Source organism: Tursiops truncatus, chromosome 21 (genome assembly GCF_011762595.2).
Source record: "Tursiops truncatus isolate mTurTru1 chromosome 21, mTurTru1.mat.Y, whole genome shotgun sequence".
NCBI classification, from domain to species: Eukaryota; Metazoa; Chordata; class Mammalia; order Artiodactyla; family Delphinidae; genus Tursiops; species Tursiops truncatus.
Window position 1 is genome coordinate 5450303 of NC_047054.1, and position 27868 is coordinate 5478170.

At 38.1% G+C, this 27868-nt stretch overlaps 2 long non-coding RNA genes across 3 annotated transcripts in view; one reads left to right on the top strand and one right to left on the bottom strand.

Annotated features, from left to right (window-relative positions):
* LOC141277496 (uncharacterized) overlaps window positions 1-27868 on the top strand; it is a 141669-nt gene that overhangs the window by 70038 nt on the left and 43763 nt on the right. For both annotated transcript variants that reach the window (XR_012328972.1, XR_012328973.1), the window contains one exon: window positions 27727-27842. This is a non-coding gene — a long non-coding RNA (uncharacterized lncRNA). The remainder of the gene's footprint in view (window positions 1-27726; window positions 27843-27868) is intronic.
* Window positions 4856-27826, bottom strand: LOC141277495 (uncharacterized). The gene is made up of 5 exons (XR_012328971.1): window positions 27734-27826; window positions 9173-9300; window positions 7760-7874; window positions 6933-7066; window positions 4856-5900 (listed from the first exon to the last, which is right to left on the bottom strand). It is a non-coding gene; the product is annotated as an uncharacterized lncRNA (long non-coding RNA).

Below are 27868 nucleotides of genomic sequence, written 5' to 3' on the forward strand. Positions count from 1 at the left end.
GACATTCATATCAATATCACCATGGAAGAGTGTATTAAAAACATGCAGACTTAGTGTGTATATATATATATATATATATGTATACTAAATATATACTATATAATACTAAATATGTATATATATATATTTGATACCTCGCTTTCTTTTCTCTTCATTTAAATCTAGCTAAATGACAATGGAATGGAAGCACAAACAGAAGAGTGCTTATGCTGTAAATCCTATATTTTCTAAAAAAAAAAAAATCGAAGGACAAAAAGCCATTTCTTGTTATAAACTTACAGACTGGTATTAGATTAATAAAAGGGAGTAATTTCTGTCACTTACTATGAAATGGGAAATCTGCCTTCTGTACGTGCCATTGTGAAGTAGAATTTGACATTTTACATTGTCACACACCCAGATGTACAAAAATGTAGCTTTATTCCTCTGTAATTAAACTTAGCTCCTGAGACTCCAGGGCTGCTTGGTAGTGAGACACCTTCCTCGTGCACCCAAGGTATACCTCATATTAGTCTGGGGTATCTGCCTGTCAGTTCAGGAAGCGCCCTCCTCACGTCTCTAATTCTCCTCTTCCGGGTGAGATCTGCGTTGCTGACTTGGTTTTTCCATTGCCCTGTTACCAAGGAGGGGAGACTGTCCTGTCTCGCCATGCCCTCGCTGGCCCCTGCAAGACCTGCCCCTCTGGCCTTGAGCACTGACCCCCGTCCTGCTGCCTCTTCTGCTGGTGTCAGCATCCATCCACAGCCTTCCGCCGTCGGGTCCCTGTTCCAATGTGCTCTTCAGCCTCGATGCCAGGCCCTCTCTGTCTGCTCAGCCCCTTCTGTGTACTTCCTGGGGTGTTCGGGAATGCTTACCTGCTTTTCGCATGCTACAGGGAGGTGCCTGAGAAGATGAGGCTGACCTCAGACCTCACTGCACGGACATCCCAGTACCTGAGACACCGAGAAGGAAGTCTTTCAGCTAACGGGACACAGAGAAACTTTGTCTAACTCTGTTGAATCATGACCCACCCTAACCCTTCATATTATGTCTCATCAGAGAAGGGAACTACATGTGAAGCTGATTTTGACACTTTGATGTTCTTTAGCCATGAGTCTCCCTTTATTTCTACCAAAGGGCCAGAAATAACAACTCCTTCAGGACTTTTGGCGCTCAAGATCCCTGCTGTTTTCCTTAGAATCAGAATCAAAAGGCATCGTTTGGCGCGTAACCCATGTATAATATAAGCTAATCCATCAACATGACAGCACAAATGAACCTGAGGTCCTACTGTCCTCTCCAGCACTGATGGTTCAGTAGGATTTACTATTCCACATCCTCTCTTTTTCTGTTAAATTGGGCAGAAACACCAGATCAGAATGAACGTTTTGGCACTGCTTACTTAGAAATATTTCATGTGAATTAAAATTTTAGCACCGAAATGAATCAGCACACTGATCGACTGTGGAACGTGGGAACATTTGCACACATCGTGCAGGTGCATCTTAAATTGAAATGCTCTTTGTTAAAACAGTCTGATGACTCTATCCTAAAGCAGTGGAATCGGGTAAAAATAATGTGCATCCTATATGGGAATAAATCATGTAGATAAAATGTGGAGCTAGATGGGATATACAAGATTTACATAGTATGTCTTTTTTTCTGTCGTTGTTTATAAATTATCCAAGTTCATTACAGAACTTGGTCGTTCAGAAAGACACCAGGGAGGAAGGGGGAAGCAGCTGGGAGATCTAATCCATGTGATGAAAGGCAATTAATGAGGAGAAAAGAACTCGGGAGAGAAAAACTCATACGGCAAGATAAAAAGTATAAGAGAGCAAGTAGTAGGCAGTATAGAGAAAATACAGTACTTAATTTTCAGTTGTCTGGTTTGTATCTGTTGTAAGGGCTGTTTTCTACTTCCTCTTAGATAATAATGATAGTATCAGATCTATTTGCTTTTCTTACACTCGTGTTTGAAATCCAATGGTAAACTTTGAGATGATACTTTGATCAGGAAATAATAGAAGAGTCTCTTTATTCAGTTTTCTGTGAAGCCTCAATCCCAAATCGTTGAAAATGAAATGTGGCCAGGAAAAGGTCAGAAGTTCCAGGCTTTAAAAATATTAAATAACACTAACTAAAGGAAAGAATGAACAACGACCCATTTGGAAAAAGTTATTTCACTTATAACAATTATTGTTATAGATGGAGAGGTAGCTGACACAGGGTGTTTTGGGGGACTGATTTTTCAAATATATGCAATTAGAGAACAGGAATGAATGGGTAAATTGCTCTTAAAAGAGAATTAAGCAGAGTCTTTCATCTTAGAAAATCCAGTTGGAAATCTCAGTGTGTATCTTTTAAAGAGTCTCAGTTCATTTTTTATATATGAAACCTCTTGGGTGTCAAAAGGATTTCAAGCAAAATAAAAATTGAAAAACAAAAAGCTCTGAAGAGAAAGTTACAAATTAAATATAGAGATACATTGATCTGGATTATTATAAGCATGTGGGTAAATAGCTATTAATTTTGCTTCTGGAAATTTCTGAGTGTTTTCACCTTTAGTAAAGGAGCATTTTAGTCATTTTAAAACTTTATATCTATTTCATCTGGATGATGAAAGTCATGACATTTTTGTTTTCTAAGATCTTGAACATGATTTATCAAAATAATACATATTGGTATCTGGCTGTGATATCAGTACTGACTCCCCAATGTCATTAATTCACTAAGAATGAATATAACCATATTATTGTCTGAAATTATAAGTTTAAAGATGACTATAAGGAAAATCTTAGCATTGGTGATGGCAACACATTCAGCAGTTAATAGTAAAGCCTAAATATTTGTGTCAAGTAGACAATAAAATATAAATCAAATTGTACAACTTGATTGTGACCTATACTTATAAAAATCTTTTAAGTTAAAATTTAAAATAGAAATTTAAAAATGCTTTGCAGATATTGAAGCATTATGGGGAAAGAAGCCTGTTTACAAGCCCAGAAATAGCAATGGTGAAGAAGAGTAATTTCAAATGCATGGTTCTGTCATTACTGCCACAGCTGAGGGCCGGCATGGGCAGTGACTGTTTGAATTGTCGGCAGTAACTGTGTCCTTAGTGGGCCCCCCTGCCTTTCACTTTAAAAAATTTCTCAGAAATGCCAAATTTATATTTCAGAATACAATAATACACACATCGTACACTTGAGAGGAGAATTTGACATTGATTTTAAACATAATTATCCATGAATAATTTGAATCCATATAATTAGAATTTATGTTCTATATGTAATTTTATTCTCTGCCCATGGTTTACTCTTAATTAGGTACTTGGCCTGATAACTTTGAATTTCGTGTTTTTTTTTTTTCTCTGCCAACTCCATTTTACTTCCTACTGATATATTTTTTAAAAAAACAAAGAAACCCCAGCAACTATATTTAGTCCAGGCAGAGTAACGTGAACTAAATTTTCTTGAGTAGATACCAGTGCCAAACTCTCTGCTACATGCTTTATGTTCTTTATCTCCTTTAAACCTCATAGCACATCTATACCAGGCACTGTTAGTGTCATTTTACAAATAAGCAACTTGAGGTACAAAGAGGTTAAGCAATTTGCCCAAAGTCTCAAAGCTAATAATTGGCAAAGACATGAATCTAATTTTAATGATACCTAGCACTTGCAGATAAAATTCTTCAAAGTTCTTGAATCCGTGTTGTACACTTTATTTTATTAATATACCAATCACTTTATTGATAAGGAAGTTTCCATAAGTTTGATTTAAGCTAACCTAAATGTGATTAATTTAGGATAAACTAAATATGAAGGTTATGTTTTAATCAATTAAGACCAAAAGGGAGCAAGGGAAAATTTTTTAGAGAGGCTGTCAAGTATCTGGGAGCTGAAATTTAAAGAAATGTAAGTATACAACACTTGGGCTGAGAGTGAATTAAATGTCAGCAAAAGAAACAGCATCTTAAGAGCGCACAGTTCTTTAGTGCTTGTCCTTCATATAAGGCAGCATGGAGTGTGGAATGATTCCATGATCCTATAGTCACCTCTTGTCCCAATTTCTCGTCCTGGTGAAATCTGTATCCTGCTCACATCATGCCTTCTATGCTATCTTTTCCACTGCATTGACCCAAAGAAAGAACACAATTTTTTCTCTTTACTTCCCCAAGCAATCAGTATCGAAGCCCATTGTATGTGATAGAATTCGGCTGAGTATTTGAGAGGATCAGAGAGGTTTAGCAGAATACACAAATAAATAAAATTATAGAATGTGATGCATAATCCGGTTACTATGATAACAGGTCAGACCTAATTACACAATAAAGGGCTCTCTGAGAAGTAACCTTTAAGCTATTACACAGAACATCTAAAGACAGATGTACACATCTAAAAAGATTGAAAATCTATATACCATAATGTTGAGAGTGGTGAAAGATGTTAGTAATGTTTTCTTCTTCACATGTATTGTTAAAATTTTCTATGATAAACATTAAAATGTCTAAGAAAAAAGGCAGTTTTTAAAGTAACTTGAAATCAAGAACCATAAATTAAATAATTGTGACTTTTTCTGGAGGGCCCTTTGTACAACCCATTGGCTTAAACATCAATGTATTCCTCAGTGCCTTTCATATAAAAAATTAATCAGTGAATGAATATAGATACAGATGAAACACACTTTCCCATAGCCCATGTTCACAAAGCATACTCAGAGGACTCTGAGTACTGAAATATCTAAAACCTTTATTCAATTTATGTAATATTGTATTTATATATAAATTTGATGAAAAATACAGAATATTACTACTTATCTGATTTTTTAAAAAATATTACATAGAATTTCATAATTATTTTTAAAATCCTTGGTTTAACTAGGCACTAGAAGAATTAGATTGGTCTCTTTTAACTTATTACTTCACTTTATTTTTATTGATATTTTTAATTTTTTACAAATGTTTTGAATTCATTTCTTTGAAATTTCAGGAAGATATGGACATTGGAACAAACCTTTCACAAATTAGAATAGATTATTTATTTCTAATATCTTTGACCAATGTAAGCCCATTTATGTATTTTTTTCCTTCAAAATATGGAGAGTCAAACATATTACCATGTAAGTAAAAAGATACTTTTTATTAAGTGTTTTATACATACATAAACTGCTCTGTTTTAAGGCTTTTCACTGAGTAACCTTAAAATCAGTTTAACTAACAACAGATATTTTTTATAATTCACTTAAGATAATTAAACATTCTACATCTGAAAAATATACCTCATGAATATTGTCTTTTAATGCCTTTCAGATGGTGTAGTTAAATGATCATTTTAAAAGATGGTGAATTATTTAGAATTTCACATGTTATACTAATATCTCTTCAAATATAATCTCCTGTTAAATAGCCCATGAAGCTTCCAAATAAATTCAATGGGTAAAATCCTAGACACAATAAAGTTCAAATAAATTTCAGCATTAGAGACACATGGACCCATGTAAGTTCTACTTCAAGGGATTGTTCTTTAGAGCAGTAATTGGCAAGTGGTTTAAAGCAATCAATCAGAAGTTTCCATGAGTAAGTAGGAGGCAAAATATTGTGGTCTTGGCTCGAGGATACCCTGGTGGAATGTCCATTCACATCCATCATGAGCAGAGCCCACTTTGTTTTACATGACACTTGTATACTTCATCAAGGGAAGTGCCAATCAACATACAAGAGCTTTTATTTCAACATTTAAAGCGTATAAAGAACAAGTCATGGTAACTCTTCCAAATAATCTTCAGGGCAGGAAAGAGGAGCCAGAATAAGCCACGCAAGCCTGTTGCCCCACCAGTGACATTTATCTTGAGCCTGAGCTACTTCCTGATGTAGATGTTGGAGACACTTCATTTTGTATGTGACTTCAAACCAGCTCCCTAAAATGAGGTGAAAATGAAATGTTCAATCTTGGACCCGAAGAAGGGGTAAGCTATGATGAGTGCTACTGCTAAATGGAGCTCACTAGTGCTTTTGCCAGGATTTTCATTTTCTCCTCTTGTATAAAATGGGCTCATCTTCTGAGAGTCAAATAGAGGAAAAGACTATGTTGCATTTATATCCAAATTCAAATAGCTTCAATTCACATTTGCTGAACAAGGATCATCTATTTCAAGACACAAGAGAACTCTATAATGAGAGACTGCCCGCAGTTTTCCTTTAAGGTCTGGAACAACATGTGTCTAGCAATCCTTGTGCCAAATAGGACAAAGGAAAGATCTGGTGAAATGAGGTCATGAGAACAGAAGAACTTGCTTGTAATTTTATTAAACTTTTGAAGGCCTTAGTTTGACTCTATGATGTAGAATCCAGCCAGCTTGTCTTAGCTGGTTTCCAAGTCAATAGATCCTTGAATGGTCCTGACTTATGGCTTGTACCTCATCTGCCTCAAGCGTCCCAGGAAACCAGGAAATCCAACACAGAGCCCTCTTCAACCACAAAGCTTCGTATAGGGTGTGCCCATGACAATCATAGCATACTGATAGCATCTGATCATAGCATACTGACCATCTGATCAGTAAATCTGAGCCCAAGATGACCTCATTCTATTTTTTATTTCCTCAAAGATTTGATGGAAGAAAGAATGGAAATATGAAAAATACCTCGAGAGGTTTTATTCATTTTAATCATCAAAATAGATAATGGAGAAAAAAAGGAAAAATCATAAATATATCTGAATCTCATTTTTTTTTTCCAAAAAGGAAAGGCTTATCAGAGTTGATTTACGGATTGTCAAGATTTAAAGAAGTTACATTCTGGGAGAATTCACAATTTCTCTTCCCATAATACATCATAGAAAACTACCTGTAAAGGATACTGAAGGAAGAAAAAGATTTTACAATATTGTAAACCTGAGAGAAGGTTTACATACAGAAAGTAGGTGCTTTCAAAAGGGAGTCAATGGGGCTTACCTGGCGGCGCAGTGGTTGAGAGTCCGCCTGCCGATGCAGGGGACACGGGTTTGTGCCCCGGTCCGGGAAGCTCCCACGTACCGCGGAGCGGCTGCGCCCGTGAGCCATGGCCGCTGAGCCTGCACGTCCGGAGCCTGTGCTCCGCAACGGGAGAGGCCACAACAGTGAGAGGCCAGCGTACCGCAAAAAAAAAAAAAAAAAAAAAAGGAGTCAATGCACATATTTTAGTCGAGGTGTGGGATAGACAAGATAAGGACAGGAGTGGTAATACAGTACAGAGAGTTTAAGGAAAACGTAGAATGAGAGGATCCTCATTAAGTAACGTAATAGGAAGCAATAGTAGTGTTTTGAGGAATTTGAACAATCAATATATTCTCTTAAGAACACCTGAGGCAAGGAACTAGGCCCATGTTTATTGATCACTTTATACCAGTTGTTCTGCTAGCCACATCCATCCCCATGAGGTATGGATTAATTATAAATCCACCCTGGAAGGTGTGGACTTAATTCTCTCAAACTCACCATGACATACGAATTTGCATTTTAAATGACTGATATTCAGAGTCAATATCTTGCCAAAGCCCACATTGTTTTTAAAAACATGTTGACAAAAAGGGCAGTAGTGGCCAGTTATGGAAGCATGGATCAAGAGAAGTAGAAGCAACAGAATTTGAATGAAATTTAGGAGCTTGTTTTCATCTCAGATCACACTGTACTGCTTTCTTTCTCTGGAATATACGGTGTTCGGCACCAGTGTCCCTGGGGAAGGGGTTCTTCCGTGAGCTCTCACACACTCTCCCTGAGCTTATCCCAATCACTACACTCACCAGTCCATGTCTTGATGTCTCTTAATACGTCCGTTGACCCCTCTTGGCAATGAACTTCTTAAGAGCAAGAATGGTGTCTTTTTCACAGAGTTAACCATGGAGGCTCATTCAGTGCCTGGGACACAGGACAAGTGTTACACATATTATGGTTGAGAAGGATGTGGTAATAAAGATAAAAGGAAAGAAACTTACTCAAATGGTATTACCAAGGTGTAAAGGCAGACCCTGTTTAGAAGAAGAGTAAAGATATATCCCTGCATGGTTTCTAGGTAACAGGATGGCTGTACCCTTTGAAGGGGGCTGGGAGGGCCTGAAGGACCCATCAACAGCTCAGGAGAGCCATGCTTAGCAGAGTGCTTGGTGGCAGAATGAGATAAAGGAAGCTCTTTGAAAGACTGACTGATTGTGCCTTATAGTGAAGAGAGTTTCCATTACACTTGAAATGATTCAAGCTTCTTACCTTCCCTACCTGGCCCTGCATTAGCTGGTGCCTGTCTCTTTCTCCAGCCTCATCCCCTATTTCTATTCTTCTCATTACCTTTATTCCAAATCCAGGTCTTCTGTCTATTTCTGGAACATGCCAGGTGTATTCCTACCTGGGGTCTTTACAGGGCTGGTTCCATCTAAACATTCAAGTTACCACTTCTTCCAGGAGGGTTTCAATAATAACAGTGTATGAAATCCCTTCCTCCACCCCCAAGCATTGTCATGCTCTTTCAATGCTTATCGATCTCCGAATTTATATTATTTATTCATTTCATGATTTACTTGCTTTTCTTTCATCTCAGCACTGGAATTTTGAGCTACATGAAAGCAGGTGCTTGGGCGTTTCACTTTTAAATCCCCAATGCCTGGTGCCTATAAGTGCTTAATAAATGTTTGTAAATAAGTGAATGAATTGATCACCCACCCTGCCATCTTGCTGGGTAGCATTATCAGTGAGAATGGATAGAAATGAAAATAATAGCTAATAATAATTAACTTATTATTACTATATTCTGGGCACTAAGTGCTTTATGTGGATTAAAATATTTAATCTTCAGAGAAACCTAACATGATCCCAGTTTTGCACATGAAAAACTAAGACCCTGAGGGTTTATAATGTTTAGTATAGAACATAGCACAACGTAGGTACAAGAGAATGTTAAGTTACACGAAATGACAGCATCTGGTTTTCTAACTTATCACCTGGCATATGAAATTGTTTCCAAAATTCATGGCGTACACATCTTTGACCCTCCCACCGTGGGGAAAAGTTATACTTTACTTTCAGGATTTTGCAGCCACTGTGTAGTTTATCTAAGGTGCCACCTGCCACGGTAGATGTGCCAATCCCTTTGTTCCCACAGAGCCCTCTACCTAATTGTATTAAAGCTCATAGCACATTTACATTGCACATGTGTGTTTACTTGCCTGTCTTTCTGATGAGATGGAATTCTTCGAGGGCAAGGATACTGTCTTCTTATGCCGCTATCATCCGTGCCTGTCATAGCACCGAATAGATTCTCAGAAACCATTTACTGAATACCATTGTTCATAAACTGAAAAAAAATTTCAATTGCTTATTCTTCCAAACATAAGAATCCAAATTTTCACTAGTGAAATGTATTTTTTTAACATCTTTATTAGAGTATAATTGCTTTACAGTGGTGTGTTAGTTTCTGCTTTATAACAAAGTGAATCAGTTATACCTATACATATATCCCCATATCTCTTCCCTCTTGCATCTCCCTCCCTCCCACCCTCCCTATCCCACCCCTCTAGGTGGTCACAAAGCACCGAGCTGATCTCCCACTGCTATGCAGCTGCTTCTCACTAGCTATCTATTTTACATTTGGTAGTGTATATATGTCCATGCCACTCTCTCACTTTGTCCCAGCTTACCCTTCCCTCTCCCTGTATCCTCAACTCCATTCTCTAGAAGGTCTGCATCTTTATTCCCGTCTTGCCCCTAGGTTTTTCTGACCATTTTTTTTCTTTTTTACATTCCATATATATGTGTTGGCATATGATATTTGTTTTTCTCTTTCTGACTTACTTCACTCTGTATGACAGACTCTAGGTCCATCCACCTCACTACAAATAACTCAGTTACATTTCCTTTTATGGCTGAGTAATATTCCATTGTATATACGTGCCACATCTTCTTTATCCATTCATCTGTTGATGGATACTTAGGTTGCTTCCATGTCCTGGCTATTGTAAATAGAGCTGCAATGAACATTTTGGTACATGACTCTTTTTGAATGATGGTTTTCTCAGGGTATATGCCCAGTAGTGGGATTGCTGGGTCATATGGTAGTTCTATTTGTAGTTTTTTAAGGAACCTCCATACTGTTCTCCATAGTGGCTGTATCAATTTACATTCCCAACAACAATGCAAGAGGGTTCCCTTTTCTCCACACCTTCCCAGCATTTATTGTTTGTAGATTTCTTGACGATGGCCATTCTGACCGGTGTGAGATGATATCTCATTGTAGTTTTGATTTGCATTTCTCTAATGATTAATGATGTTGAGCATTCTTTCATGTGTTTGATGGCAATCTATATATCTTCTTTGGAGAAATGTCTATTTAGGTCTTCTGCCCATTTTTGGATTGGGTTATTTGTTTTTTTGATATTGAGCTGCATGAGTTGCTTGTATGTTTTGGAGATTAATCCTTTGGCAGTTGCTTCATTTGCAAATATCTTCTCCCATTCTGAGGGTTGTCTTTTCGTCTTGTTTATGGTTTCCTTTGCTGTGCAAAAGCTTTGAAGTTTCATTAGGTCCCATTTGTTTATTTTTGTTTTTATTTCCATTTCTCTAGGAGGTGGGTCAAAAAGGATCTTGCTGTGATTTATGTCATAGAGTGTTCTACCTATGTTTTCCTCTAAGAGTTTGATGGTGTCTGGCCTTACATTTAGGTCTTTAATCCACTTTGAGTTTATTTTTGTGCATGCTGTTAGGGAGTGTTCTAATTTCATTCTTTTACCTGTAGCTGTCTAGTTTTCCCATCAGCACTTATTGAAGAGGCTGTCTTTTCTCCACTGTATATTCTTGCCTCCTTTATCAAAGATAAGGTGACCATATGTGCGTGGGTTTATCTCTGGGCTTTCTATCCTGTTCCATTGATCTATATTTCTGTTTTTGTGCCAGTACCATACTGTCTTGATTACTGTAGCTTTGTAGTATAGTCTGAAGTCAGAGAGCCTGATTCCTCCAGCTCCATTTTTCTTTCTCAAGATTGCTTTGGCTATTCAGGGTCTTTTGTGTTTCCACACAAATTGTGAAATTTTTTGTTCTAGTTCTGTGCAAAATGCCAGTGGTAGTTTGATAGGGATTGCATTGAATGTGTAGATTGCTTTGGGTAGTAGAGTCATTTTCACAATGTTGATTCTTCCAATCCAAGAACATGATATATCTCTCCATCTATTTGTATCATCTTTAATTTCTTTCATCAATGTCTTATAATTTTCTGCATACAGGTCTTTTGTCTCCTTAGGTAGGTTTATTCCTAGATATTTTATTCTTTTTGTTGCAATGGTAAATGAGAGTGTTTTCTTAATTTCACTTTCAAATTTTTCATCATTAATGTATAGGAATGCAAGAGATTTCTGTGCATTAATTTTGTATCCTGCTACTTTACCAAATTCATTGATTAGCTCTAGTAGTTTTCTGGTAGCATCTTTAGGATTCTCTATGTAGAGTATCATGTCATCTGCTTTACTGCTTTAGTGACAGCTTTACTTTTTCTTTTCTGATTTGGATTCCTTTTATTTCTTTTTCTTCTCTAATTGCTGTGGCTAAAACTTCCAAAACCATGTTGAATAATAGTGGTGAGAGTGGGCAACCTTGTCTTGTTCCTGATCTTAGTGGAAATGGTTTCAGTTTTTCACCATTGAGGAGATGTTGGCTGTGGGTTTGTCGTATATGGCCCTTATTATGTTGAGGAAAGTTCCCTCTGTGCCTACTTTCTGTAGGGTTTTTATCATAAATGGGTGTTGAATTTTGTCAAAAGCTTTCTCTGCATCTATTGAGATGATCATACAGTTTTTCTCCTTCAGTTTGTTAATATTGTGTATCAGGTTGATTGATTGGCATATACTGAAGAATCCTTGCATTCCTGGGATAAACCCCTCTTGATCATAGTGTATGATCCTTTTAATGTGCGGTTGGATTCTGTTTGCTAGTATTTTGTTGAGGATTTTTGCATCTATGTACATCAGTGATATTGGCCTGTAGTTTTCTTTCTTTGTGACATCTTTGTCTGGTTTTGGTTTCACAGTGATGGTGGCCTCGTAGAATGAGTTTGGGAGTGTTCCTCCCTCTGCTATCTTTTGGAAGAGTTTGAGAAGGATAGGTGTTAGCTCTTCTCTAAATGTTTGATAGAATTCGCCTGTGAAGCCATCTGGTCCTGGACTTTTGTTTGTTGGAAGATTTTTAATCACAGTTTCAGTTTCAGTGCTTGTGATTTGTCTGTTCATACTTAGAAATGTTGTGCATTTCTAAGAATTTGTCCATTTCTTCCAGGTTGTCCATTTTATTGGCATATAGTTGCTTGTAGTAATCTCTCATGATCCTTTGTATTTCTGCAGTGTCAGTTGTTACTTCTTCTTTTTCATTTCTAATTCTATTGATTTGAGACTTCTCCCTTTTTTTCTTGGTGAGTCTGGCTAGTGGTTTATCAATTTTATTTATCTTCTCAAAGAACCAGCTTTCAGTTTTATTGATCTTTGTTATCATTTCCTTCATTTCTATTTCATTTATTTCTGATCTGATCTTTATGATTTCTTTCCTTCTGCTAACTTTGGGGGTTTTTTGTTCTTCTTTATCTAATTGCTTTAGGTATAAGTTTAGGTTGTTTACTTGAGATGTTTTTTGTCTTAAGGTAGGGTTGTATTGCTATAAATTTCCCTCTTAGGACTGCTTTTGCTGCATCCCATAGGTTTTTGGTTGTTGTGTTTTCATTGTCATTTGTTTCTAGGTATTTTTTGATTTCCTCTTTTATTTCTTCAGTGATCTCTTGGTTATTAAGTAGTGTGTTGTTTAGCCTCCATGTGTTTGTATTTCTTACAGATTTTTTCCTGTAATTGATATCTAGTCTCATAGCATTGTGGTCGGAAAAGATACTTGATATGATTTCAATTTTGTTAAATTTACCAAGGCTTGATTTGTGACCCAAGGTACGGTCTATCCTGGAGAATGTTCCATGAGCACTTGAGAAGAAAGTCTATTCTATTGTTTTTTGATGGAATGTCCTATAAATATCAATTAAATCCATCTTGTTTAATGTATCATTTAAAGCTTGTGTTTCCTTATTTATTTTCATTTTGGATCATCTGTCCATTGGTGAAAGTGGGGTGTTAAAGTCCCCTACTATGATTGTATTACTGTTGATTTCCCCTTTTATGGCTGTTAGTATTTGCCTTATGTATTGAGGTCCTCCTATGTTGGGTGCATAAATATTTACAATTGTTATATCTTCTTCTTGGATTGATCCCTTGATCATTACATAGTGTCCTTCTTTGTCTCTTGTAATAGCTTTGTTTTAAAGTCTATTTTGTCTGATATGAGAATTGCTACTGCAGCTTTCTTTTGATTTCCATTTGCATGGAATATCTTTTTCCATCCCCTCTCTTTCAGTCTGTATGTGTCCCTAGGTCTGAAGTGGGTCTCTTGTAGACAGCATATATACAGGTCTTGTTTTTGTATCCATTCAGCCTGTCTGTGTCTTTTGGTTGGAGCATTTAATCCATTTACATTTAAGGTAATTATCGATATGTATGTTCCTATTACCATTTTCTTAATTGTTTTGGGTTTGTTATTGTAGGTCTTTTCCTTCTCTTGTGTTTCCTGCCTAGAGAAGTTCCTTTAGCATTTGTTGTAAAGCTGGTTTGGTGGTGGTGAACTCTCTTAGCTTTTGCTTGTCTGTAAAGCTTTTAATTTCTCTGTCAAATCTGAATGAGATCCTTGCTGGGTAGAGTAATCTTGGTTGTAGGTTTTTCTCCTTCATCACTTTAAATATGTCCTGCCACTCCCTTCTGGCTTGCAGAGTTTCTGCTGAAAGATCAGCTGTTAACCTTATGGGGATTCCCTTATGTGTTATTTCTTGTTTTTCCTTTGCTGTTTTTAATATTTGTTGTTTGTATTTAATTTTCGATAGTTTGATTAATATGTGTCTTGGCATATTTCTCCTTGGATTTATCCTGTATGGGACTCTCTGTGCTTCCTGGACTTGATTAACTATTTCCTTTCCCATATTAGGGAAGTTTTCAACTATAGTCTCTTCAAATATTTTCTCAGTCCCTTTCTTTTTCTCTTCTTCTGGGACCCCTATGATTCGAATGTTGGTGCATTTACTGTTGTCCCAGAGATCTCTGAGACTGTCCTCAATTCTTTTCATTGTTTTTTCTTTATTCTGCTCTGCAGTAATTATTTCCACTATTTTATCTTCCAGGTCACTTATCTGTTCTTCTGCCTCAGTTATTCTGCTATTGATCCTGTCTAGAGAATTTTTAATTTCATTTATTGTGTTGTTCATCACTGTTTGTTTGCTCTTTAGTTCTTCTAGGTCCTTGTTAAACCTTTCTTGTATTTTCTCCATTCTGTTTCCAAGTTTTTGAATCATCTTTACTATGATTATTCTGAATTCTTTTTCAGGTAGACTGCCTATTTCCTCTTCATTTGTTAGGTCTGGTGGGTTTTTGCCTTGCTCCTTCATCTGCTGTGTGTTTCTCTGTCTTCTCATTTTGCTTTACCTACTGTGTTTGGGATCTTCTTTTCGCAGGCTGCTGGTTCATAGTTTCCGTTGTTTTTGGTGTCTGTCCCCAGTGGCTAATTTTGGTTCAGTGGGTTGTGTAGGCTTCCTGGTGGAGGGGACTAGTGCCTGTGCAGGAATGTCTCCGCTTTTTCCTCCGCACCCGTTACTGCACTCTCCTCCACAGCTCCGAAGCTCCCCCCTTCTGCCACCTGCAGTCTCCACCTGCGAAGGGGCTTCTAGTGTGTGGAAACCTTTCCTCCTTCACAGCTCCCTCCCACTGGTACAGGTCTCCTCCCTATTCTTTTGTCTCTGTTTTTCCTTTTTTCTTTTGCCCTACCCAGGTACATGGGGGAGTTTCTTGCCTTTTGGGAGGTCTGAGGTCTTCTGCCAGCGTCCAGTAGGTGTTCTGTAAGAGTTGTTCCACGTGTAGATGTATTTCTGATCTATTTGTGGGGAGGAAGGTGATCTCCACTTCTTACCCTTCCGCCATCTTGAAGCCCCTCTCTCGTAAAATATATTTTTAAGTAATCTCAAAATGACTAGTTTGATAAAAAATAGTATTTTTTAAATTATGGAATAATTAGGTTAATTCAGTCACAGAGTACATATTTTAATCATGTCAGAGACGGGCATCTTGCAAAATATATATTGGTCTTAGAAACATGTATGAATGTGACTTTTTTGGCCACATTATTAAAAGTATAACTGTGAGGTTTCAGATTCCCTTCATATATAAGTAGTAGTTCATCAGGTCACTCCCCTAACACACAGTTCATTCGAGATAAGAAAACATCTAGCAGTTCAGCATTGGGATTTGGTGAAGCAGATCATCTAAAACAGTGGATGTTTTTCTAAGGCTTACCTGATTAATCCAGACCTCTGGAGTCTACTCTACTGAGCTAGAAATCTTAGAAGGAGAGGTGTTCTCATAATACTTTTCAACACAATTTGTTTTTGGCTTTAGCCAAAAATAATGTAAAAGAGACCTGTCAACACATTAAGGTCCAAGCTTAAAATTTTTTTTTTAAAAAAGACTTGGAGGTTAGAAAAGAAAAAAGTCTTTGAAATTAAAAAAAAGTTCCATTCTGGGTTGCAGTTCAAACAACAATAATAAAGCCACAACACAAGGGTAAATGCATTGGACAGTCATCCTTTATTTTAACAGATTATGATGTGGTCCCCTTTCAGGTAGGAACAGAGTCCATGCAGTCCTTCTCTGCCTCTGGTAAGTTCATCTCAATGAAAAGGATGAGGAGATGATGAAAAGATAAGAGTTCTAAGGAGGGCAGAGCCTATAATAAGAAACACAATAACAGGAAAAAGGTGGGGGACACACAGCATTAAAAGGGGCCTTAAGTGTGAACTTGGGGGGAAGAAAAGTGAAAACAAAGGAACGGCTGAAGCCAAGAAAGAGAGCAATTGATTCTTCTGCCCTGGGGATGAAAGCCTTGCCTGCATATTTGGAGAATGTTGACTTTCCCGTCAGGCAACTTTAATTGAACCCATGTTCTAAGAGTGACCAAAACAAGGTAAGGTACCAACTGGACTTGAACGAAGACTTTAATGTGCACACCTACAGATAATTTAACATTTCCAAAAGCATTTAAAATGGTTTTAGCAACATAGGAGCGATTTTGCTTTTAGTGTCCTGTGAAGCAAAAGCACAATTTAATTATCTTAATTTGATCTATTAAGTACTTGTTTGAAGGGGACTAGAATTCCAGGAATCTTATAAGACCAAGCTGCAGCAGCATTATTTAGGGACATAATTCCATACAAACTGGAGCATAAATAAAACCACAATACATAGAACTTGTGTGAAAAGAGGAAAAAAACCTACCAATCTAGGGTCAGCCTCTTAAAAGAGGCATTTAGTAAGGTTACAGTATGAGCCCGCAGATGCTATAGTGTCAAAAACTTTGTGGAGAAAATCTTTTCCATTTCCCTTTATTTATTTATTAATTTTTTTTTGGCGGTACGCGAGCCTTTCACTGTTGTGGCCTCTCCCGTTGCGGAGCACAGGCTCCGGACGCGCAGGCTCAGCGGCCATGGCTCACGGGCCCAGCCGCTCCGTGGCGTGTGGGATCCTCCTGGACCGGGGCACGAACCCGCGCTCCCTGCATCGGCAGGCGGACTCTCAACCACTGCGCCACCAGGGAAGCCCTCCCTTTATTTTTAAAACTAAATTGGTATCACCTGCCATGATCATCCACCTATTCTCTGGGCTAGTTCTGTCTTTTGGTTCCCTAAGTTAAAGTCAATCCTCAAAGAACAAATTTCTATCACCACAGAAAATATTCAGAAGACTCTTAAAGTGACTTTTTAAATGGAGCCCCAAATCACATGAGCAGAGCGAAATGCATAATATTTCAAGGCATGAAGGAAGAGTGGAGTAATTTGAATGTTGCTAGTGGTGGTGTTTTTCATCTTTCTTAATGCCCCATATTCACGTGATAATTGTAAGGTTGTGTTTACCCCTGATTTCTAAATCAACCACTCCTTTTCCATAGTTCCTAAAAGTATTTCAAGCGAAACGAAATACAGTTATAAAATGTGCATCTGTACGACCCACTGGCCCATTTGTGAAATGTGGTGCTCATTACTGATAGTGGAATTAGTGGGGAATGGGGAACCTATTTAGAAATGTTAGGAATTATCTCAGGAGGAGTGAGAACCTTAGTTGGACTGAAGCTGCCTGGAGAAATATGAAAAGAAAGACTCATAGGCTAGACTGCTATTTGTGCATCTTAATGCATGGTGGCCACAGCACAGCTGGGTGGAGATGGCATTCTCTTCCTGCAGAGCGAGAGAGGGCAGGTCGTAGGGAACAACGCCAAGATGCTCTACCAGCAGCCCGTGTCTCTTCTCTGGGAGCAGCAGAGGAGGTTAAAAAGCCTGTTTACGGTTCAACGATTTCTTCCTATGCAGCCTACACCATACACAAAGTTATGAATCCCACAGAAAGGCTGATTATAGTTCTCTTTTCCATGCTCTCCGGAATCCTAGGAGAGTTGGAAACAAGAATGGAAGACAGAGGACTATTACACTCAAGAGAGTAAGGACTTTCAGTGGAATGGTGCTGCCCGGGGCTCCGTTCAAAATGTAAACCATCATAACCACCCGGGATTTGGGGGCTGCCTGGGAGCCCAGGCTGCCATCACCCATGCCAGACCCGTGGACACTTGATACGTCTCTGGGGTGAGCTGAATCTGGGCCACACATGGGAACAAGCCAGATGATACTGGCAGTCTGCCCAAGCCACACCGGGATGGAAGGCATCCACCATTTCCTGATTCCAACAACAGGTTGGGGATTCCCAGATAAAGAAGTATGTCGTTACAAGCTTGTGGTGTAGACAAAGGTTTAGGCCGACATGACTAATCCATGGCGATTTTTGGACTTTCCCTCTGCTGGATCTGAAGCACCTCTGAGAAGCCTTCCCTGATGGCCACGGCTGGGAATCGGCCCAGATGACAGGGGTGCTTCCTTCTCTGAATTTCTGGATTCACGGTTCTCCACTTGGGATACCCTGGCAACCAAAAATCCAGCAAGGACCCTGAACCAAGGGGTTGGTGCAGGGTGAAGACAAGATATTAAACAAACGATATCCAGATAAGTCCTTTCATGACAATTGTGATAAAGGCTATGAAGAAGTACAGGACACTGAGAAAGCATAGCTCATATATTCTATATCACCGATTCATCACTTAGCATTCAACACTTCCTTGCTTTCTATGGGTAATGAATTCCCCTGTTTCTGATAGGTGTCTAACCTTTCTGGGTAGACTGTAAACTCATGATCTCAGGGACTTGACCTGAGAGAGCATTACCTTGCAGAGATCCTTGTCATAGCCTCTCAAAAACACGTGATGGTTTACTTTTGCTGAACTGAATCGTGTTAAAGAACACAGTTCTGAAACAAAGACAAGGGGGGATGATTAGAGCCGAGCTCATTGTAGCTGCTGCCTGCATTGGGTGGGGCTGTTAAGGAAGGGAAATTGCTCTAGCAGTTGAAGTGTCTACACCCCTCTCAGTTACTACCTGAAATGCGTGGGAAAGGAAAATAAAAAGAATTGACTTTAAAATCCTCCACTTCCTATACCTTTAAAGGAGGGGACCTATAGCCCTTTGTGCAGCAGATATCGATCATGAGCCTTCAAAGGTGCTCAGGTAGCAGTAGAACCGAGGAGGGGGTGGAAAGTGATTGATTTCTTGGAAAATAAGTGAGGAGAATTAAGTTGGGGTGAAGGAATGCTGGGGATATAGAGCAAGGAGGCCGAGCACCCCCAGCTCTTTGTGCTAAACATCAGATGATCAGTGATACATGGAAAGAGAATGAAGGAAGACAGGATGTGCTTAAGTCTCTAGGATAAGGTGATGGATTTGACCATGAAGCCTCCTGGCTCCTCTCACATCGCGTCACATCACACGGGGCCACACCTGCTTCAACTGGAAAGTGCCAGCTCCCTCTCCTTCCTTCCCCAAACTCTGCACTGACTTTCCCAGGTTCACACCAAGCACACTGGCAAAGCCTGGAGCCACCTCCCAGCTGCTGGAAAGAATGCTTCTCTCCTACAGCATAGAGGAGGCTCCACGCCGGCACCACTGTCAGTGGATAGGCACACTTCACGCAGAGCAGCCACACCTACGCTGTGCTTCGCTCTTTCACCGAGAAACACGGCAACAGCCACAAGAATTTTCCATCATTTTGGCTACAGAGCTCTCCAGAAATAGAGTATCTATTAGCTTGGCTTTCAGAATGTAATATTAGAAAGATCAAGTCTTTTTAAAACCACAAAGAGCATATAAAGTTGCAGAGTTCGGGATTGTTAGGGCAGAACTCCAGGCTCCCCACCGGGTCCAGCCCTGCAGTGACGGTTGTTCCTCTTTCCAGCTTGGATCATAACTACTAAGACCTGTGCTGCACACATAATGTTTATCGTTTTTCTCCCCAACTGTTATTCATGATTGGAACAGCCCTTTAAGGCAGGTGTGGGAAATGAAATATTATTGAAATATAAGGTGATGATCACCATTACATTTCAGCTAAATTTTCTAATTAGGATGTAAATCATTTAAATTTCATATAATTTCAGAGACTACCTTTTTATCTTAATAGAAAAACACCTTATACATTATTGGGTGGATTCAAATAGAAAGAACCAGAGGAAATTATCTTTGACCAGCAGCGAAGATAAGTGATTGTATATCTTAGCTGTCAAATGTAACTGTTCTTCATAAATCCTGAATGGCGACTGCTTTCTTCTCCCCCTCCTTTTCTGGCCTTCTATTTATTTTTATTTATTTATTTATTTTTATGCCCAGGTGGGAAATTAGAATATATTTCAGTTCTGGCTTAACTTGTTCAGGTATCAAACAGGATGTACAAGTCCTCTTCAAAGGGGCACCATTACTTGTTAAATAAAATGGCAACACATGGTTAAGAATTCCTTTAATAGCCCTGCAAAATAAAGTAGATCACTGACCATCAATGCCCTCTGCAGCAAGATAAAAATGAACCCGTGACAGTCGACATCTTCTCTTCACAGATTTATAGCTCATGTAACTATGATGCTGTGTCACCCTTGTTCTGCTTACAAAGCTCCAGACTTGTCTCTGTCTAAATCTCCCAAACCTTGACTGACTCAAGCACTTTGTAATGGAGCTACAGTCCGTGATGCACTAAGTTAGTAGGCAAAGAAAGGATCTAAATACTGTTTTATATATAATGGCTGGTTGAGGACGACAGTCCATAAACCTTTCTCCTTCAACGAAGCAGGAGATTCTGAACAACCAAAACCATGGTTTGGCTGCCTTTCCCTTGTTTCAGCCTCTTTTGTCTCTTGGTTTCTCTTACTTGTGGAAGCGAAGGGCTAAATCCCTAAAGCGGAGCCTGTTAGGGATATTTCCAGTCTGACTCAAACAGGAAATACCACAAAGATCGTGAGGGAGCTGGTTCCCGAGAGATTTCTAGCCCAGGTTACATACTCCAGAAGTTGAAATGTGTTAGGTAGTATTCAGAAGGAAAATAGCACTAAATTATGGGGGGGGGAGGTTACCCAAGTAAATCCCTTCCGATAATCTCTTACTGGTAGTTGGATTTCAGTTAAAAACTATTTGCTGTAAATCTGTATCTATCATCCTTTCGTATGATCTTTCTTTAACTATACTCTTGTCTTGGTTAGGAGTCAGTTCTTATTGGATGACCTGAAAGTGATTACCATCATACCAATGCAGTATTAGTCATTAACTTGCCTAAATTGCTAATAGTGTGATTGGTAATCTATACTGAAACATGCTTCTCTTTGGTCGCACTTCAAGCCAGCACAATGCCAATGCAATTATTAGCAAACAATTGACTTGAATGGCCCTTGAAGAATCTGGAAGTATGAAAAAGGAAAAGTTGTCATCGCTTTCTTAAAACTAGAAATTAAGCATGTTTTTTAGACGCTAGAAGCTTTGAGTACACCCTAATTTCCTCACAATCAAATGTAATTTTTAAAATTCTATTCATGGCAAGAGATACTCATTTTATATGGTGCCCCCTAGATTTCTAAATATCCTGAATAAAATAAATTACCCAGTCTGCAGTTTAAAATACATGAAAATAATATGACATAAAATTAATAATAAATATACATGGGAACCTAAAGGAAGTAAGCTTTTGGTATTTTAGAACATGGGAAAACAAGTGTTTATCCAGGTATACACTTCAGTAGTGTTCTCACCAAATTACTCTTGTTCACAGATTGTGTATCTTGGCTAAACAACTTTTGAGAAAAGGAAACTCCCCTTTACCTCTGCATCCAATTTTCCAGTTATAATGCGTAATTCAAAGTACACTAAGGCCGACCTCACCCAGTGCCAAAAAGTTAAAATTATGCTCTTAAGGTTACAGCGGAAACATTTGAAGTTGCTTAGTAGATGATTCCCTTGTTTCCCTTTTTCTCTCAGCAGGAATGAGTACTGCCTTTTGCAAGCTGTTCTCTGAGTTTTTATTAAATATCCACAAAAGTGCAACAGTATGATCACTGCCGTCAGCTAGAATAACAACAGCCCAGGAGCTAGACCTTGGTTTCTATACTAGGTCTTCAAGTCATCCTGATGCAGAGCAGACTGCATGGAAATCAGGATACCCATCTCACTGGAAATTAACGTGCTTTACCTCTCCGAGTCTGCCCCCAATCACACGCACTCTGCTTGGTTTTCACAGGGTTATGTGTGTGGAAGGAATTCTAAATCCATCTGCAGTGAGAAGTTTCTCATACTGATTAACTTAGCAATCGTCAAACATCCTCGTTTTACGGGTTGTAACAGTGACCTAGGCAGTGTTCAACCCTCAGGCAGCCTTACCATGCGGGGATAAAGTGAGCCTCAGGGGAGAAGATGTAACTTTAAGAGTAACTGGGTAATTCCAATAAAAGAAACAAGTTCTCCAGTTCTGGGTCTAGGGACAGGGAGGGGTAAATGGGAGCAGTGAATGGAGCATTCCATGGAAAATTAGCAGAATAAGAGAAGGTCTAGGTTAAGAGAGAGCATAGAACGGAAAGTGGTTTGACGGACGCTAGAGGGTCATGTGCTGTGTGTGGTGTGCATGTTGGGAGGTGGAGGGGAGGCAGGAGGAGAGGGGATGATGGAAACACTGGGGTGGAATCAGGGAGCCACAGCACTGAGAGCCTTGCGAGTTACATGGGGAGGGTCCTAACTGTCTTCAGGGAAGTGAGGTCATTGAAAGTATTTGAGGAGGAAAGGATGGCCACATCTGCATTTAGAACGATAATTCTAGCGGCCATATAAGGAATGATTTGTCTTGGCTGGGACACCATTAGAAAACCCCTAGAAGAGAGAGAAGGGCTCAGCTAGAGAAAGGTAGTGATGGAGGAAGATATCAAGAATGAGCCAATTTAAGATAAAGATGCTCGGAATTGACAGCATTTCAGATTATCTGGACATCGGGGTAATAGAGAAGGAAGATTCAAGGATGGAGCTCCATAACGTTTCCTGGGCTACAATGCGGACGGTGGTGCCGTCCAGTGAGATAGTAAATATTGGAGAAAGAGCAAATTTCTGCAGCAGGAAGTTGATCAAGAGATCAAAAAAGCACTACAAAGTGAGACTTATTAGAAGCACCTTTAGAAAATATAGATAGGATTTAGAGAAATTGCCAAGTCTTTACTATTGTTAGAGCAGAACACATTAATAGTTAATTATCATAGTAACTATAGCCAATTTCATAAGGACAAATTTCCTCACAATAAATATTGTTTCCCTCATCCTCACTTTTTGCTTGTTTCTCATAGTCTCAGTACTAATCATTGGTCATAATGATCTTTCCATCATTCCATCAGACCTTCAGATACTCAAATCTCCAACACAATACCTGTTCAGATATGAAAAAAAAAATCATACATTTTGGCATCTAAAGTACTTTTAAAGGATTAAAGTCATGTAATTATGGATGGTCTCATCAACAGATTCCTTGCCTTATGTCCTAATATCCTATAGAATGTCTTGTTTTGATAGTTAACACTGGGCTGCTGGTTATAGAGACAGAGAGTCTATTGAATGAGGTTTCAGAAAGAAACCAAGTCCTGTGAACTTCAGCCGTTACTGGCATCATGTATAAGCACAGTGCTAGGTTCTGGGGGAAAATGAGGTGTGAGAAGTGCTCCCTAAATCGTCAGAGTCCACCATCTTTCTCTGGATCAGGAGATTAGATAGATAGATACATAGATAGATAGATACATACATACATAATGCAAGTTGGAAGTTGTTTGATTGCCTAAAGTTACATAGTGATATAGAACACACATCATGGAATTAGAGGGGAATGAACTGTCTCTTCATTGGAGAATTTTTTCACTCTGCCACCCACACTAAGAAATTTAAAAATATATATAAAGAATGCATTCAACTTAAATGCTATACATATACAGAATGTTTGGTGTGTAACAAAGAGATGTTTCCAGAGAGTAAGATAAAAAAGAGAAGAGACAGGATTTCTATACCCATCACAAATTCAGTTCAGCTGATAATAACAGATACAAACAACAGCTCGTGATCTCGCGTAAACGTAGTCCAGATGTAGGAGGGCGTGTATACTTAGGCGTAAGTCCCAGCTAAAATTTCAAATCTTCAGTGAATCTTTCCTTCACTTACCCCAATATCGTGGCTCCTTGTCGGTGGCATACAGCCTTATTGCTAGTTGTGATTACTGTGCTTATTTTTCTGTTTTGTTAGTTTCCATCTGACTCTGTTGCTAGAACATAAGATCCATAAGAACAGGAACCAGGTCTGTCGTGTTTCCCCTAGATCCCTGAAGCCCAGCACAGAGTATAGCACTTGGTAACATACATATTTGTTGAAAAAATATTAATCTCATAGGATTTTGACATTAAAATAAAGATTTGACATTCTTTCACATGGAATCATGATTATTCCATATTAATCACTATGCTTTCAACTTCTTATAGATTAATTTGACATGCTCACTAGTAAGGCAGTTCCATCGTCAATGAAACAATAAATCTATAGTTCCTAAGGTTTTTCTTCAACCTTCCTGAACTCTAGGATTTTCAATGGCATAAACTACATTTTATTTGTCTTTATCCTTTCAAAGCTTGTTGCAGCATCTAACACGTAATAGGTATGCAAGAAATATTTATTTTAAAAAGGAGAAAAAAGAAATACAGCTAAGGAGGCTTTTAGTTGTTCTTCATTTAATAGAGGCATAGTATTAAAGCACTTTTTATTTCAGTGCCCTATTGATTATTTAAAAATTCATCATTAAAAATAATATTTAATAATGATTAGTCATTATTAAATATTTATTACTTATACATTTATTATATTATTTATTTATTATTAGATATTTAATAATGATTGGTCATTATACCTAAGCTTTTGGTTTTGGTGGGTTTTTAACTCCCAATATTGGAAAAATGTGTATGTTCAGGGATTGAGATACGTCTCACAATCAAATAAAAGGGTACTTCATGGAAAAGAGTGTTCAACTTTCCTTGATTTTATTCTGAAAGAAGTGACACTTCTTTGTATTTAAATGCCTTTCACATTATTCCCAGGACCAATTTTAGCTCTTTTACAATGTTTATCCTCAATCATTTATCACCTTTTGTCACTAAGCTATTTAAAATCATGTTAGATGCTAAGAGGTAATCTGGAGCTCTTATGCCAAAGGCTACAATGTCTCATACATCTTGAAAGTGAGATATCAGATAAGAATATCAGTCTTAAGTATTATCAGCCCTGGTAAACTGGTGCCTCAGTGTCTGCACCTTATGTCAACTCAGGCTGAACATACTGGACTTAACGTATGTAGTGAGAAGGAATTATGGGGAAACACAGCTATTTCCTTAACCTGAACCCTTAGAACACCAACATACAGGAACAATTATGAAACAATTATCCTAGATATATCTATGGCATAATAAATGACAATAAACCCACTTTTATGATGCTTTAAATGAAAGATCTCAAATTTACAAAATCTACATTAAGAGCCAGTTTACGAAGGATAGCATGGAAAGGAAGATAAGGATAAAAGGATAAGGATAGAAGGATAAAATGGAAAGTTGCATAGATTTCATATTTTAATGAACTTATGTGGGTGAAGAGCTTTGTAAATTTGTAAATCAAAATATATTTTATATTTGTTTTTAGTATTCTTCCTTGAGTTTGAAAGATAAATTTAAGTATGTACATCTTTATATATCTGCAGGAGAAAGTTTATAGTATACTATAATCTCAAGTAGTTTCCTAGAAGCTAACTAACTAAAGACATGATGTATTCTAACTATAATGAATAGCAGTTCATTACAATTTTTCCTTTGGAAAATATATGTAAATCAACTAATATATTAATGATTGGTTATTTTTACCTAAGAATATGTTTCAGTGGCAACTGTATTTGTATCAGTCTAGTGTATGGTAGCTTACACTGAAACAAATTAAATTAATTTAATTGGCATGGGTTAAACTAGGATAAGTATGTGCTGGTGAAGTGAATGTTTGTCCCCTGGGTAAAGGAGACTTTTTCTTCCTAAATAATGATCTGGGCTCAGTGTTAACAAATAAGAGTAAGTCATAGCATAGCATGCTAACCCACAAGAGGTATGTCACAGAATACTAGATCATTTGACAAAGAGCAAACAGAAGCCTGGAAATCAAACTATTTCCCCAAAGCCAGACCTAGTGGAAGCAAACTGCCGGAGCTGCTTGCCTCTGTGTTTTTTTCTTAGTGGTACCCCAGAGAAGAGGGAGGTCCTTCTGAGGGCCGCTGGGGAGGGGAAGGCTGGTGGGTTTTATCTAGTGCTTTCTGCTAGGGTAGTGCATGTCAATTTTAGGGTCACACGGGGGATCTTGTCATTGTACAGATTCAAATTCAGTGGGTCTTAGGTGAGGCCCTAGATTCTGCATTTTGAGAAATCTTCCAAATGATGCAGATGCCCTTGGTCTGTGGAACACACTTTAACGGCTACCTTCCAGGTGAAAGGAAGAGGAAATTCTCTTTCCTTTTTACAAGTTTCCTTCAATTTCCCAGCTCGCTTACCGCAGAGCAGCAGGTCAGTAAAGCCACAACTTCACAATAGCCTAAACACAGAAAAACCTTTGAAAGGAAGAATTAGATTGACTTCGGAGGGATCGCTAAAAGGAGAATGAATATTTATTTTTTAAAAAAAACAAAGCAGACTCATTCAGATTAACATAAAAGGATAGCCAACCTTTCCAGTGAAATTGCCTGCCTAGAAATATAGCCATCACATCTTTGAGGACAAATAAGACCGCACCTCAGGTTTAGACTCAATCTTCTTCAGTTTCTGCAGAGTCCTTTTGGGAGAAATATTATGAAGAAACTTGGAGTCTGAACCCTCCTCCTCCACCCGCTTCCCTAAGTGTCTAATATTTGCATTATATACAAAAGGAATCTTTCTACTCTGTGATCTGTCAAGATTAAAAATTTTCTCGGGCCAGAAACATGCTAAGATGAAACAAAATTATAACTGAACAAATCCTACTCCAAAGCTGTTTCCCAGTAGGAATTAATATCAGAAACATTTACTTCACATATTTTCCATTGGATGGCCTTTTCAGATTCTTGCTACTTTAAATACAAAAGTAATATTCATTGGGCTACACTATTTTTAAAATGTGTTCTTATAATCAATTGTCAAATCTTCTTCAAGCTTGTATATAGGTGTTGGGCTCCTAGAATCTAAGTGGCTATATAGTAAAGCACTACGGTAGATAATTTAACTTTGGACTTTGATAATTTAACTTTGATATAGTTCCTCAAACAACTTAAAAATATGATGTTCTGTTAACAGTTATATGGACATATTTTTATTTAGGTAACTATAGCAAAAATAACTTGTATTCAGTGTAAGAAGAAATTACAGATTTGAACTGTGCATGAATTTTATTTAAAAATTTCATTTTTGCTCCATTTTTTTTTATCAGGTCTATACTTTTAAGAGGGAGAAAGTCACAGAAATGTGTCTATACATTGAGCTTTTCAATTTACATAAACAGTCTTCAACATTCAGAAGAATAGCAGGCAATTCTAATAGATTTAGCATTTGGTGTCTAGGAAAACAGACACATTTGGTAATCACACCTATATACCCTAATGTCTGAGCAACCATTAGAAGGTGTTTACTTTTTCGGTTACATAATTAGAAATCTATTACATTAGGGAATTTTGGAAATGGGAAATTAAGAATCATTTTCTTTGCAAGTGGTTATAAAAGGCAGAGTTGATTGCTGTTGATTAAAGAATCTGTAATGAAAAGCAGTTTTTCCCTTCTTCCAAAAAGTTGCATTTTTCTCAAAGAGGTACTGCAGGCAACAGAAGCAAAAAATGCCACTTTGGTAGACATTAACTTGAGACAGGAATCTAATATATTTACAGCCAACAGCTTTAAAAGTCATATGCAATCCCACAAGAGCAATACTGATTTCACTAACTTTGACATAAATGTCAAACTTGATAAGCACAAGTTCAAAAGATCTATACAAAAGTATACAAAAGTTATATATCTATACAGTAGTCCTCCCCACTTATCTGCAATTTTGATTTCCAAGGTTTCAGTTACCCGCAGTCAACTCTGGTCCTAAAATATTAAATGGAAAATTCCAGAAGTAAACATTGCATAGGTTTTAAATTGCATGTCTGTTCTGAGTCACATGATAAAATCTCTCTCCATCCAGCTCTGACCTGCCTGGGATCCCCAGCCATCGACCTCGTCGATCCAACCATCCACTTGGTCACAGCTGATGATCCAGCGTCACTGGAAGCAGCTAGTTCTCCTGACGTATCATCAAAGGTCAGTACTAGCCTAATGCTGCATCA